This window comes from Pteropus vampyrus, unplaced genomic scaffold (assembly GCF_000151845.1).
Source record: "Pteropus vampyrus isolate Shadow unplaced genomic scaffold, Pvam_2.0 Scaffold130, whole genome shotgun sequence".
Lineage (NCBI taxonomy): Eukaryota > Metazoa > Chordata > Mammalia > Chiroptera > Pteropodidae > Pteropus > Pteropus vampyrus.
In genome coordinates this window covers 2,453,284-2,467,216 of record NW_011888911.1, presented here as the reverse complement: position 1 = coordinate 2,467,216, position 13,933 = coordinate 2,453,284, and the positions used below count along the sequence as shown (strand labels likewise).

The following is a 13,933-nucleotide window of genomic DNA, read 5'->3' as shown; positions in this document are numbered from 1 at the left end:
TCTCTGTCATTGACTTTTGATAACTTTGATACAGTGTGTCTTGGTGAAGGCCTTTTTGTGTTGAGATAATTGGGTGTTCTGTTGACTTCCAAGCTCCAGCTCATTCCGTAGATTTGGGAAATTCTTGTCAACTGTTTGTCTGAAAATGCTTTCTAGTCCCTGCTCCTTTTCCTCGCCTTCGATAATGCCCATTATTCTTATGTTTCCTCTCCGGATGATATCAGCTAGTTCTTGTATTTCTCTTTCATTATTTTTCATTCTTTGGTTTCTCTTTTCTTCCTTCTGGTTTATTTTTAGATTTCTGTCTTCGATATAACTGATCTTTTCCTCCATTTGGTCGACTCTATTTCCCAAGCTTTCTATTTCATTTTTCAACTCTTGCAGGGTGTGTTTTTTATCTCCAGAAGATCTATTCTGTTCTTTTTGAGGGTTTCAATCTCCTTGCTCTGCTCATCTAGCTGTTTTTGCAATTTCTAAAATTGTTGATATGACTTGTTTTGGAACTCACTGAGTCTTTTTCAGAAGTACCACCCTAAATTCTCTGTGTTTTAAGACACATATTTCTATATGTTACCTCATTTTCTGGAGATTTTTCTCTTTCTTTCTGAGATGCCTTATCACCTTGGTTGTTCATGGTGTTTAATGGACTATTTCTCTTCCTGGACATTAATGGAAGTGTGTTTTGTTGTTTTTCCAGAAAGAAGATTTATTATTTAAAGGTCTTTCTTTAGCCTGCTGCAAAGAAGGCGCTTTTCTTTTGATTTCAAGTAGGTGGTGTCTAAGCCTCTTGGATCCCAGCTTTATGTAAAACCTAACATCTTTTATTTTCTTTTAGATTTTAATCACCCTCGCTATTCTCAGTTTAAGTCCCTTTCAGTGTTACCAACAGTTTTGGTAGCGTTTGCTCAGATTCCCTTGGGCCTCCGATGTGATCGGTCTCAGAGGGTATGGGGAGAGGGGCCCTCTGGGTTGGGGTTGGGGGCTGCAGCTCAGCCTTGATTTTGCACCAGGGCATTAGAAATCAACTGTTGTTTCTCTCCAGTTTCGTCCCATTTCTCTGCTTTGTGCCCTGATGACTGAGCCCTGCTGCCAGATGCGTAGAGAAGTCCTGGCACTTCCAGGCAGCGCTGTTCAGGGAAGTTGCTGCACCTTCTCCTCTCCTTCTCCTCCTGCAGGGAGCTCCAGAGGTTGTGAGAGATAGCTTCAGTCTCCGCAGCTTTTGCTCAGATTCCCCTGGGGCTCTGCAGCGATCGGTCTCAGAGGGTAGTGGGGGTGGGGCCCTCTAGGTTGGGGTTTGGGGACTGCGGCTCAGCCTTGATTTTGCAACTGGGGCTGGTAAAAATCAACTGTTGTTTCTCTGCTGTCCCTTTCCGCTTCTCGGCTTTCTCACCTGATGACTGAGCCCTGCTGCTGGCTACGTAGAAAAGTCTTGGCACTTCCAGGCAGGGCTTATCAGGGAAGTTGCCACACCATCACCCCTCCCCGTCCTCCTGCAAGGAGCTCCTGCGGCTACGAGAGGCGGCTTCTTTATTTGTCCCAGTCCACTGCCTGACACCTGGAGTTCTGACCTGTGGTAGCTCTTATGCGCAGATCCCATGCTCACACGTAGTGGTGTGCAGTTTGGGTGTTTTTTGTTGAGTTTTAGATGTTCAGCTTATTGTTGTATCAAGGAGAGAGATCTGAGGACATCTCTCATTCCGCCATGTTTTCCCAGAATCCTCATTTCATTTCTTAATCCTACGTTCTACTTCCTGGTAGTTTTTGCCACCTTTAGTAGTTCCTAGGACAGGATAGATTAGTTATGGTTTAAGAAAAGCTTGAGACTACATGATAGGGGCATAATGCTTAATATACATTTTGTATCTAGCATTGTTCTATGTGCTTTGTGTTAATTCATGTAATTCTCACAACTGTGGGATAGGTACTCTGATTATCTCCTTTTCACAGATGAGTTACATGAGGCATACAGAGATGAAATAACTTTGTCCAAGGTTACGTAGTTCATAAGTGTAGCTGAAATTCTAACCCAGGCAATCTGGCTTCAGAATCCTTGCTTATAACAACAAGAGCGATTTAATCCAAAAAAACCACAAAAGCAGTAACACACATGCATAGTCTTATGTGTAAGTCGTTTTAATGCATCTTCAGTTGCCAAGTAAACCTGTTCATCACAGTACTCTGTCAATGAAATAACTTTTTGTACCCAAATCAACTAGCCAAATACCCAGTGCTAGTTTCCTGACTGGATCTAAAATAGGTATCTATTGCCCACCATTTATTTCCTGTGTCCCTACCATTTTTCTTTTTAGCTGACAAAATACATGCACATGGTCATTTGAAGCAACAAGGTTCTCCTCTTGTCCTGTGAAGTTTCCTCCCCAAAGGCAGTTTCTTATCATTTCTCTAGTAATTTTTCATATTCATATGCACATTTTTTATACTACAAAGGAGCATGTTATGAACCTTTCCTGAGCCTAAAGATCACCTTGGTGACCAGCTCTATTAGCACATGTAGACTTCATTCATTTTGTTTAAAGTTGCATAGAATTTCAATGTATGGAGGTACTATAATTTTTCAACTAGTCCACAATTGATTAAATTTAGGCTTACAGTCTTGTTTAAAAATCAATGTTACAATGAATAACAAATAATTTTTTCCATACTATGCAAGTATATGTGTATGTTGCTAGAAATGTAATAGGTGGGTCAAAAGGCATGTGTGTGCTCATTGTGATAGCTGTTACTAAATGCCCTCGAAAGTTGTGCCAACAGTGTATTATCAAGTTTGTTTCTCCATCCCTTCTCCAAAGTGGTGTACTAGCATACTTTCTAGTCTTTGTAGTCAGTTTGGTAAAAACTGGTTCTCATATAAATTGGCATTTGTTTTCACTGAGTAAAATTGAACATCTTTTCATACATTTATTTTTTCCTCTCTTTATATAAAATGTTTTTTCTTTTCCCACTTACCTCTCAGGTTGCTGGACTTTTTCTTATTGTTCTTTATATTAAAACTCATTTACATATTCATGAAATACTTATATATTAAGGAAGTTAGTCCTTTACCATTATCAATTTTTTCTTCCCAGTTTGTTGTTTACCTTCTGACTTTATATTTTGTTGGCAGAAACTTGTTTCTGCGATTTTACTTAGAAATGCCTTTCCCACTCCAAGATTTTAGAGAGTTATTCCATGTTTTCTTCTAGTACTTTCATAGTTTCATGTTTTAAATTTAAACTTTTAATCTATTAAAGATAGAGAAATTCAAAGGGCAAAAAATTAAATGTGCTACCTAGACTTAGCCTTAGAATAGGTGTAATGATCTATTACTGCAATAACCATCAGTCATAGATTGTCCAGTACTGTCCCAATTTTAAGGATGTAGTACAGCTTTCCTGAGTTTTTTGAAACATGCCAGGAATTTCAACAGTGACATCTTAATTATATTATCCAAACTGACTCTTCTAACTGCTAGAGGTACAGAATATGCATTACATTTGACTTAAAAGAATCATTATGCTTAATTACCATCTTTCTGCCATCAAAATGGGTTAAAGTGAGAAAATCATGACTCCAGGTTCTAATTCCAACACAAATTGCCCTTAGATTATGTTAAAATATATTCTAGCATATCTTTCTCTGTCCACAATTGTCTGAATAACTAAGTAACTGGTTCCGTCTTTCTGAAGCTTTTAATCTAACCTGTAGAATGTTATGAACATGTAGGAGGGAGTGGTATCTTTGAATTTTCTTCTCACACTTCTATCCCAGGAGCAAGAAATAGGTGTTTGGACCAGGCCCCTTAAATAAAAGCACATTCATGTCTACATTTTTATCCCCTTGAATTTATGTGAAGAGGTATGGTTAGGTTCTGCTGAAGTTAGACAGTGGGCATTCAAACTATTTATATTAAATTTTGTTTGCTTTGAATTATGGAGTAGTCATAATACTGTACTTTGGAGTTTTTCCTATCTTTCAGTTTCTGAAATGGAATAATAGTCAACTTTTCTTTTGAGAGCAGGCTGAAGTCAGATAGACCAATAATTCACTCCTAAGCAGTGAAATCTGAGTTTTTACTTCGTACCATACAAAACTGACAAGTTTGGGAAAAACACCACCAGCTGTTTTAATTTCATAGCAATATGGTGGCTGGAGCCAGGTCAACTCTCCTTGTTATCATTGAAATTTACCCTAATATAGACCAAGCCTAGCCAGTTGATCTAGAGTTTGTTGTCATTTTCTTTTTTCAGTTATAATGTTGTGCAAGATTAGGGATGGTGTTGTATTTTCTTAGCTCTTACTTAATATTGACATAAAGTTTTTCCCCTTCTTTTAACTCAACTCTTTTTAAAGAATTTGTTGGATGGCTGCTCTATATTCTCACACACTGTTTCATCTCTCTTTCTAGTATGGCTGTAGAATTTCCTCTGGTCTCGTATGACTGTAAGTTTGAAAATATCAAGTGGATCTATGACCGGGAAGTTTATGAGTTCAGTGTTACCCACCTTCAACAACAATGGGCTAATCAAGCTGTTAAGACTCACATTTTGTATAGCATGCTGCAAGGACTCGACTCTGTTGCAGTACCCTGTGGGACAGGTATGATGGAAATCCATAGATAAAATTATTTACCAGAACCAAAGTTATACAGGGTAATGGGGGAGGTAGATTTATATAAAATTTGATTCTTTTGTAGTAAAGTACCCATGTAATGTTTGATTGTATATATTATTAGACCAAAGACAGGAGTGATAGAATGGAGAAATGTTAAACCTTCTATCATAAAGCAGACCAGTGCCTTCGTAGAAGGAGTGAAAATGCGCACACATAAGCCCCTAATGCATCATCCTAAATGCCAAGGATTAGAATCCCATATCCATGTACATAGGGGACGCATCTATCACCCACATTTGTTCCATTAGGAAGAAATAAAAGCCAAAAGGGACTGTAATGACACACTAGTGGAAGAAGGAACTATTTTGGAGAAACCAAAAAAGAGAGTCTATGTTGATACAGAAAGTAAAAGCATCATTTAACTACAGAAAACTCACCAAAATCTAGGAGGCAAGAGCTTGCTAATGGTATGTAGGAAAGGAAATATTTACTGTAAGAAGTCTCAGAATCTAGATGATCAGCTTTTAAAAAAACAGAAAACTAAAAAGATCATAGGCCCTATTATGGAAGTTCTTCCTTGAACAAGAGATCAAACATTCTCTCATTCCTGTCCAAAAGGAATAAGAGATGGAAGCAAAAGCAAATGTAAAATAGAGATGTGTCTACGTACACCCAGAAACCCATGCCTTGCATTCAAATTCATTAAAGCCTGATCCTGCAAGTGTCTGATTTGTTATGCTGTTCTTTTTAAAAGCAAATTAGATATTCACTTAAAATTCTTGACCTAAATGTCTTATTTGTAAAACAAAAAAAATATGACTACCTGACAGTGACCTGAGTACGGCACAGCATCTCTTTCAAAGCTTATCAGTTTAATGCTGTGTGAGCCACAAATGGTCTCTGCTACATTTTTTTTTTTTTTACAACCTTTAACATGTAAAAAACAAAATCTTAACTCATGGGCCGTATAAGAATAGGCCATGTAGTTTACCAACTTCTGGCCTAGTGGTTTAAGGAAAACTCGTATAAAGAGATACCCAAGCTAAATATTGTAGAACAAGTGAGAGCCAGTTGAAGTGGGAATGAGAAGCAGAGCTTTAGTGTGTCTAAGACAGAGATGGAGTTTGTATAAAGGGTTAAGTATTACCGTTTCTGCATTCAGGTACTTGAGAGTAAAAAGGATAGTTTAGAGAGGTAAGCAAGAGTCTTATCTGTAGAGCCTTGTAGACCTTCCTTCAAAAGGTTAGACTTTATCTTGTGGCACCACTGGAAAAAAAAAGCCAGGACTGTAGCAAAAATATTGCTCTGGATATACTGTGAATTGGAAGAGGGCAAGACAGTGGGACCAATTAGGAGGCTGTTGGAGTAATCAGGGAAATTGATGATGGCCTAGACTAGATTTGTAGTAAGAAGAACAGAGAGAAGTGGATGAATTTGGGATTAAGAAAGGAGAAGCGACAGACTTTATGGGTGAATGAATGTGAGGTTTTCAGGATAACTCCTAGGTTTCAGATTTAAAGCACATGTGAGACAGTGGGACAGGAAAATGACATGGGACTGTTTATTCTCAAAGTTGATAAGTAACTCAAAATACAAACACCAATATTTATTCAAAACATATTATTCTCTTAAATAATACATTATCCTTTATAGCAATTAATAAACATCAAGTAAATGAACTCAAACCTTCTGCCTAAGTGATAACAGCTTTCATCATTGCAGACTGTATCACTTATCCACAATTATGATATACTACATGTTTATGAGATCCAAAGTTTTATTTACCAACCAACAGTTTATTCCTACCTACATTGAAAACTCCAGGTATATAAATAGGATTTATATTCTCAAGATATGCTACCTAAAATACAATTAACATGGGGCAATTAGAAATAATACTAACATAAATAGTAAACAGGCTATATAAGTGCTACAGAAACTTAGTAGTGAGTGGGCTACAGATGCAAGATTTCCCTGAAAGAGTTCCAGGTTTAGGAAGCAAAATAGTATAAGAAAAGTAATGTGAATTTGTATTGAAGAGTAAGAAGACAGAATAGCTTTTACTTTCTGGCAGAGGAGGAATGGAAAAGATCCATATTTTAGAGATGGGGAAATAGTGATACCAAATAAGATTTATTCTAAATAACCAATTGTAGCATCCAGGCCTTTTGGATTTTGAATTATGTCATTGATTTTTGGGACCTGATCTGCCAACATTTCAAAATGTCCTGGAGGTTCTTAAAATACTATTTTCTCTTTGAATTTTGATGTAAAAGATTCTTTCATTTTTAGCGTAGCCATTGAGCATATTAGAATATTCTCATTTAAACATGTAAGGACAAACTAAAGCATTTTATTTTGTTCAACTTCCTACCTTATTGCAATGTACCTTCACTGGCATTAGTTTTTGAATTAAAGAAAAACCTAGAAAAGAACAGATTTAGGAAATGACTCCTTATTTTAAAAAATCAACTCTAAAGAAATGGTACATGGGACAAAAAGCACTAACTAAAAAGTCATGCCTGGGAGAGTGTATAGAAGCCAAAGGGTAGAGGATCAGGGTTGTAGGTCTTAAGTAAAATCCTTTCAAGTTTAACTAGATTATACTATCAAATCTAGAATAAGTGTTTAGTGACATTATTTTTGGTACTTACCATAGAAAAAATTCGGAACAGTCATCACAGATGAAGCAAGTGAGAAATCCCAAAATGTAACTTTGCAAAATTACTTTAGTTATCTGAGGTAATGTTTCCATCAATTCCAAAGTCTCTTACCAGGGTAGTGACTAAATAAATGTGAGAAGTAAATAGGACTTAGCTCTTTCTTCATTGGAAAAAATGGAAGGAATTATTTCAATAGGTTGTGAACTTTAAATGAGATTTCATATATAGACATATACATATCACATGTAAAATACCTAATGTTACATAATAAATATGGGATATGTAAATAAAATGGAGCTTCATAAGAGGTATTACACCATTCATTTCAATGTTCATGCCATAGAAACCTACCTTAAGAAGGTGAACACAGAATAAAGGAGGGACAGAGATGGAATGGGCTCTGGGCCAGGAAGGGTTCCAATACTAAAGCCCAAAGAGATTGTTTTCTTTCTTTTTAATATAAAGACCTGATAATCTTTTATCTTAGGAGGAAACTTCCATATAGAGGCTAGAACATCTTATATTTTGTAAGTAAACACAGACAATATCAACTGAAATACCCAATAATACCTTCTCTTCAAAAATCTTAAGCATCCAGGTGTCCCAGGTTTAGCTAGTTTCGAGTGAAAAGATTTCGAGGGTGGAAGCGGAGGACTGTGTCAGCAGTTAGATTCTGTTACAGAGAGGCTACTGCAGAATTAGAACAAATCTCTCTACCTCTGGGGAGGTCAAAAGGCAGCTTAAAGAACCACAATAATACAACACAAATGAAAAAGCACCCTAAAAACAATTGTAATGGAAAGACCCAATGAACAAGGAAATACTTGTAACGGGATCAAAATTGCTAATTCAAATTTTTCTTACAAAGTTATTAAAAGGTACACACACAACCAGAATAAGGAAAAGATATGATTTACCAAAGAAATAACTGACAAACATAGGGAAAGATGTTTAATCTCATTATTAATGCAAATAAAAACATTTTTTTAAGTTAGTAAGATTTTTCAATATCCAGTGCTGGTCAGTGTGTGGAGAAATAAGCAACCTACACTTTCTGTGTATGTGGGTGGGGTGGGGGATATCAGTTTTTCTAGAGAGCAGTCTGACATGAATCAATTTAAATCGTACCATTATTTCTAAGCCATCATCTGCTTCCAAGAATTATTCGAAGGAGATAAATTGGACAAGAACGCAAAAATGTATAAGTACCAATTACCACTGGCAAGTTATTCAATCATGATGATGGAATTGGATAAACAAATATCCATTGTTAGGGGACTGGTTATCTAATATGATACAGTGCAGTCATAGCAACAAATACCACACATCATTAAAAGTGATAATGCATATCTACACTTGACATAGACATGTGCTCCTAAATTAATAACTGGATAAGGCATAATCTGCTTTTTAAATAATATGCTTTATTATATTCAAAATGTACAATTATAAAAATACATTTTGTAAGTATAATCATGTAAATATGTATTCATATTGAATATATCTGCAGTAAACACAAATGTGAACAGTGTTATTTTGATGGTTATCTATGGCTGATGGACGCCGACTATTTTCTTCCTTCTTTATACCTACTTAATAGTGCTTGGATCTATTTCTAAAAACAATGAGATTGTAATTTTTATAATCAGAAAAAGAGGTTTATTTTCATTCTAGGGTAGGAGGGTTCTTCAATTTCACGCACTATGCTAACTTATTAGGGAAAGAGCTGCTCACACAGATACACCTAGAAGTTCACAAAAGGTGTGACTAAACACTAAGGCTTTTGTCCCTTTACAAGAAAGACCGATGTCAGCACCACCAGGCCAGTCCATGGCTCTTGTCTTTCTGACAATCCCGGCCTTGGGGGAGGCTGGCTCCCTCACTGCATCTGCCATAGTGGCCTGTCCACCCTTGATGTGCTGCAGTCACTGTGACCCCAGGAGCCCCAGCTACCCTTAGCTGCCGCGTCGCCGCTAGGCAGCCTGAGAAAGCCGCGAATCCAGGCCAGGTCTCAGGACTATGCACCAAGGAATTGGTACCTGGACAAGGAAACCAATTTCTCATACTCAGACTCGACCTCTCTCCAGCAGCTGGGCAGCCCTCGGGAACACCACCTCCTCTCCCAGCTGGTCCCACTTACTCGCCGCACTGATGTGTAGGCGCAACCCTGAGAAGCAGGTGGCAGCAGGCATGCATCCATTGACATCCCTCAGCTGGCACAGGTGCACTGGCCGCTGAGCCCAGAAGCTGCCGTTACCCACAGGCCGCTGAGGTTTAAAACCCAGAGAACTGGGTTCCTGGCTGGAAATACGCCCCTCCCTTTGGGGCATACTATCTTATCTCTTTACCTCTTATATTCCATAGGGCTGCAGCCTTCCCTAGTGTGGCCCGTCTCCTTCTAAAATGTTCTTTCAATAAATTTTACTTTTTCTCAATGTCACTGACCTATAATTCTTTACTGCATTGGTGGGGAAGAACCAAGGAACAACATACAATGCCACCATCCTCCTCCCCCATGCCACCGGGGTAACACCGGATTTCACAACACTCCAGCGGTGACATTACCACTGGTGACCAGAAGAATTTTGCCTAACACAGAGGAATTGCTCAATAAATAACTTAAAAGATGAATAAGAGTTTAAAGAAACATGGCAGAGTGAGAGACGTCCCCAGATCTCTCCCCTTGAAACAACAGTAAGCTGAACATCTAAAACTCAACAAAAAACACCCAAACTGCACACCAGCACGTCTCAGTATGGGATCTGTCCATAAGAGCTACAACAGGTCAGAGCCCCGGGTGTCAGGCGGTGGACTGGGAGAAATAAAGAAGCTGCCTCTCGCAGCTGCGGGAGCTACCTGTAGGAGGAGGGGAGAGGTGAAGGTGCAGTGGCTTCCCTGAATAGCCCTGCCTGGGAGAGTTGTGAGCTCTACAAGGCCAGTGGCAGAGCCCAGTCATCAGAGCAGAAGGAAGAGAAGCAGGATGGCAGAAAAACAACAGTTGATTTTTACCGGCCTCGAATGCAAAACTGAGGCTGAGCCGCAGCCCCCAATTCCCAACCCAGAGGGCAACTCCCCCCATACCCTCCGAGACCAATCACCACAGAGCCCAGTGGAATCTGAGCAAACACTACTGAAATTGTTGCTAACAATGACAGGGACTGAGACTGAGGGTAGCGAGCATGATTAAATATCTACAAGAAAATAAAGAGACATTATTAAGGCTTTATATAAAGCAGGGATCCAACAGGCTTAGACGCTTTCCACTGGAAACCAAAAGAAAAGCGCCTTCATTGCAGCAGGCTAAAGAGAGACCTTTATATAATAAATACTTCTTTCTGGAAAAACAGTAGAATACACTTCCATTAATGCCCGGGCAGAGAAATAGTCCATTAAACACACCATGAACAACCAATGTGACTAGGCATCTCAGAAAGAAAGAAAAATCTCCAGAAAATAAGCTTAGAGATATGCAACTTAAAAGACAGAGAATTCAGGATGGTACTTCTGAAAAAGACTCAGTGAGTTCTGAAATGAGTCATATCAACAATTTCAGGGAGTGAAAAAACAACTAGATGAGCAGAATGAGTTCTTTAGCAAGGAGATTGAAACCCTCAATAAGAACCAAATAGAACTTCTGGAGATGAAGCACACACTAAAAGAGATGAGAAATGAAATAGCAAGCTTGGGAAGTAGAGTCGACCAAATGGAGGAAAGGATCAGTTATATCAAAGACAGAAATCTAGAAATAAATCAGAAGGAAGAAAAGAGAAACCAAAGAATGAAAAATAATGAAAGAGAAATACACGAACTAGCTGATATGATCAGAAAAGGAAACATAAGAATAATGGGCGTTATTGAAGGCGAGGAAAAGGAGCAGGGACTAGAAAGCATTTTCAGAAAATAGTTGATGAGAATTTCCCAAATCTACGGAATTCCAAGCTGGAACTTGGAATTCAAAAAGTCAACAGAACACCCAATTATCTCAACCCAAAAAGGCCTTAATCAAGACACATTATATTAAAATTATCAAAAATCAATGACAAAGACAGAATTCTTAGGGCAGCCAGGGAGAAGAAAACGGTAACTTATAAAGGAAAACACATTAGATTATCGTTGAACTTCTCAGCAAAAACCTTACAAACCAGAAAGGAGAGGAATCAAATATTTAAACTATTAAGTGAGAGGAACTACCAGCCTGGAATAATAAAGGAATATTATTATTCCTGGAATAAAGGAGAGCTAAGCTCTCCTTTAGATATGAAGGAGAAATAAAGACCTTTTCAGACATACAAAAATTGAGGGAATTCTCCACAATGAGGCCTGCATAACAGGAAATACTGCAAAGGATCAGCTCATTTAAAACAAAATAACAACAAAAAAAAAATACACAATTAGGAGTAAGGCGACTAGCAGGCAAATAGAAGCAGAGAAGTGCAACCCTTTTTAAGAACAGGGCATTATAAACTTAAACAATAAGGAGATATTTGCTATAGCAAGATAGTAATGAACGTTCAGCAAACATAGGGAGAAACTGAGATAACAATGACTGAAAAGGGGAGAATTCAAAGATCCAAATTTGCAAAGGGGAATAGAAATAAGGCACGCGCAGAAGAAAATGGGCTACTATATATGTAACTATCTTCTACGTGTACATAACGGTAACCACATGCAAATGATTCAGAACTGAAGAACATAAAACAAGAAGGACCAGAGGGAAAACCCAACCAAAATAAAAAACAGACACAAAAGGACAAGGAATCAATGGAAACACTGAACTATAAAAAGCAAAAGATAATATGGCTATAAAAAGACCTCGTATTTTAATAATCACCCTAAATGTAAATGGACTGAACTCACCACTAAAAAGGCACAGAGTTGCAGATTGGATCAAAAAACAAAACCCAACCTTATGCTGCCTCCAGGAGACACATCTCAGCTCCAAAAATAAATATAGACTCAAAGTGAAAGGGTGGAAAATGATATTTCAAGAAAATGGCATTCAGAGAAAAGCGGGAGTAGTGGTACTAATATCAAATGATATAGACTTCAAAACAAAAAAGATAAAGAAAGATACTGAGGGACATTTTATAATGATAAAGGTTATCATGCACCAAGAAGACATAACAGTTATTAAAATCTATGCTCCCAATTAGGGAGCCATGAAATATGTAAAGCAATTACTAACAGAACTAAAAGGAGAAACAGACCAAAAGACTATCATAGTAGGGGACCTAAATACCCCACTGTCGGATATGGACAGATCATCCACACAGAAAATAAATAAGGAAATAACAATCTTAAATGACACATTAGACCAACTGGATACTATGGACAGCTGCTTATACATTCTTTTCTAGAGCACATGGTACATTCTCAAAGATTGACCACATACTGGGACACAGAGATAGCTTAAACAAATATAAGAGTGTTGAAATCATACCAACCATATTCTCTGATCATAATGCTTTGAAACTAGAGATCAACTGCAAAAAGAAAGCAGGAAGAACCACAAACACAGGGAGATTAAACAACATGCTACTGAAGAATAACTGGGTCAGAGAAGAATTAAAAGGAGAGATCAAGAGATGCATAGAAATGAATGATAATGATAATACAACAAATCAAAACTTTTGGGATATGGCAAAAGCAGTCATAAGAGGAAAGTTCATATCATTACAGCCTACCTCCAAAAAAAGAACGAGTCCAAAGAAACAATCTAATGCTTCATCTTAAAAACTAGGAAAGGAAGAACAAATGAAGTCTAAAGTCAGCAGAAAGAAAGAAATAATCAAAATTAGAGCAGAAATAAATGAAATTGAAAGTAAAAGAAAAACAATAGAAAAAAATAAGTGCAACAAAGAGCTGGTTCTTTGAAAAGGTTAATAAAATTGGCAAACCCCTGGCTAGACTCACTAAAAAAAAAAGAGAGAAAGGGACACAAATAAACAAAATCAGGGATGCAAGAGGAAATTATGACTGACATCAGAAATACAAAGGATCATACGAGAATACTATGAAAAATTATATAACACCAAATTTAATAACCTAGAAGAAATGGATCAGTACTTAGAAAAATACAGTCTTCCTAGACTACATCAAGATTTGGAAAATCTAAATAGACCAATCAGCAATATGGAAATTAAAACAATCATCAAAAATCCACCAAAAAGTAAAAGTCCAGGACCAGATGGCTTCACCAGTGAATTCTACCAAACATTCAAAGATTTAATACCTATTCTCTTCAAACTCTTTCAAATAATCAAAGAGAAGGCAATACTTCCCAACTCATTTTATGAGGCCAATATCACCCTGATACCAAAACCTGGTAAAGATAACACAAAAAAAAGAAAACTACGGACCACTGTCCCTCATGAACACAGATGCAAAAATCCTGAATAAGATACTAGCGAATCAAATGCAGCAACATATTAGAAAGATTATACACCACCATCAAGTGGGCTTCATCCCAGGGACACAGGAATGGTTCAACATACGCAAATCGATTAATGTGATACACAACATAAACAAATTAAAAAGTAAGAATCGTATGATCTTATCAATAGATGCAGAAAAAGCCTTTGACAAGATACAGCATCCACATAACAAAATCGGAATAGGAGGAAAGTCCCTTAACATAATTAAGGCCATCTATGACAAAC

The 13,933-nt window shown here is 37.5% G+C and overlaps 1 pseudogene; it reads left to right on the top strand.

Annotated features, from left to right (window-relative positions):
- Nucleotides 1-4,318: 4,318 nt before the first annotated feature.
- On the top strand, nucleotides 4,319-5,033 carry LOC105296810 (annotated as a pseudogene).
- Nucleotides 5,034-13,933: the final 8,900 nt, after the last annotated feature.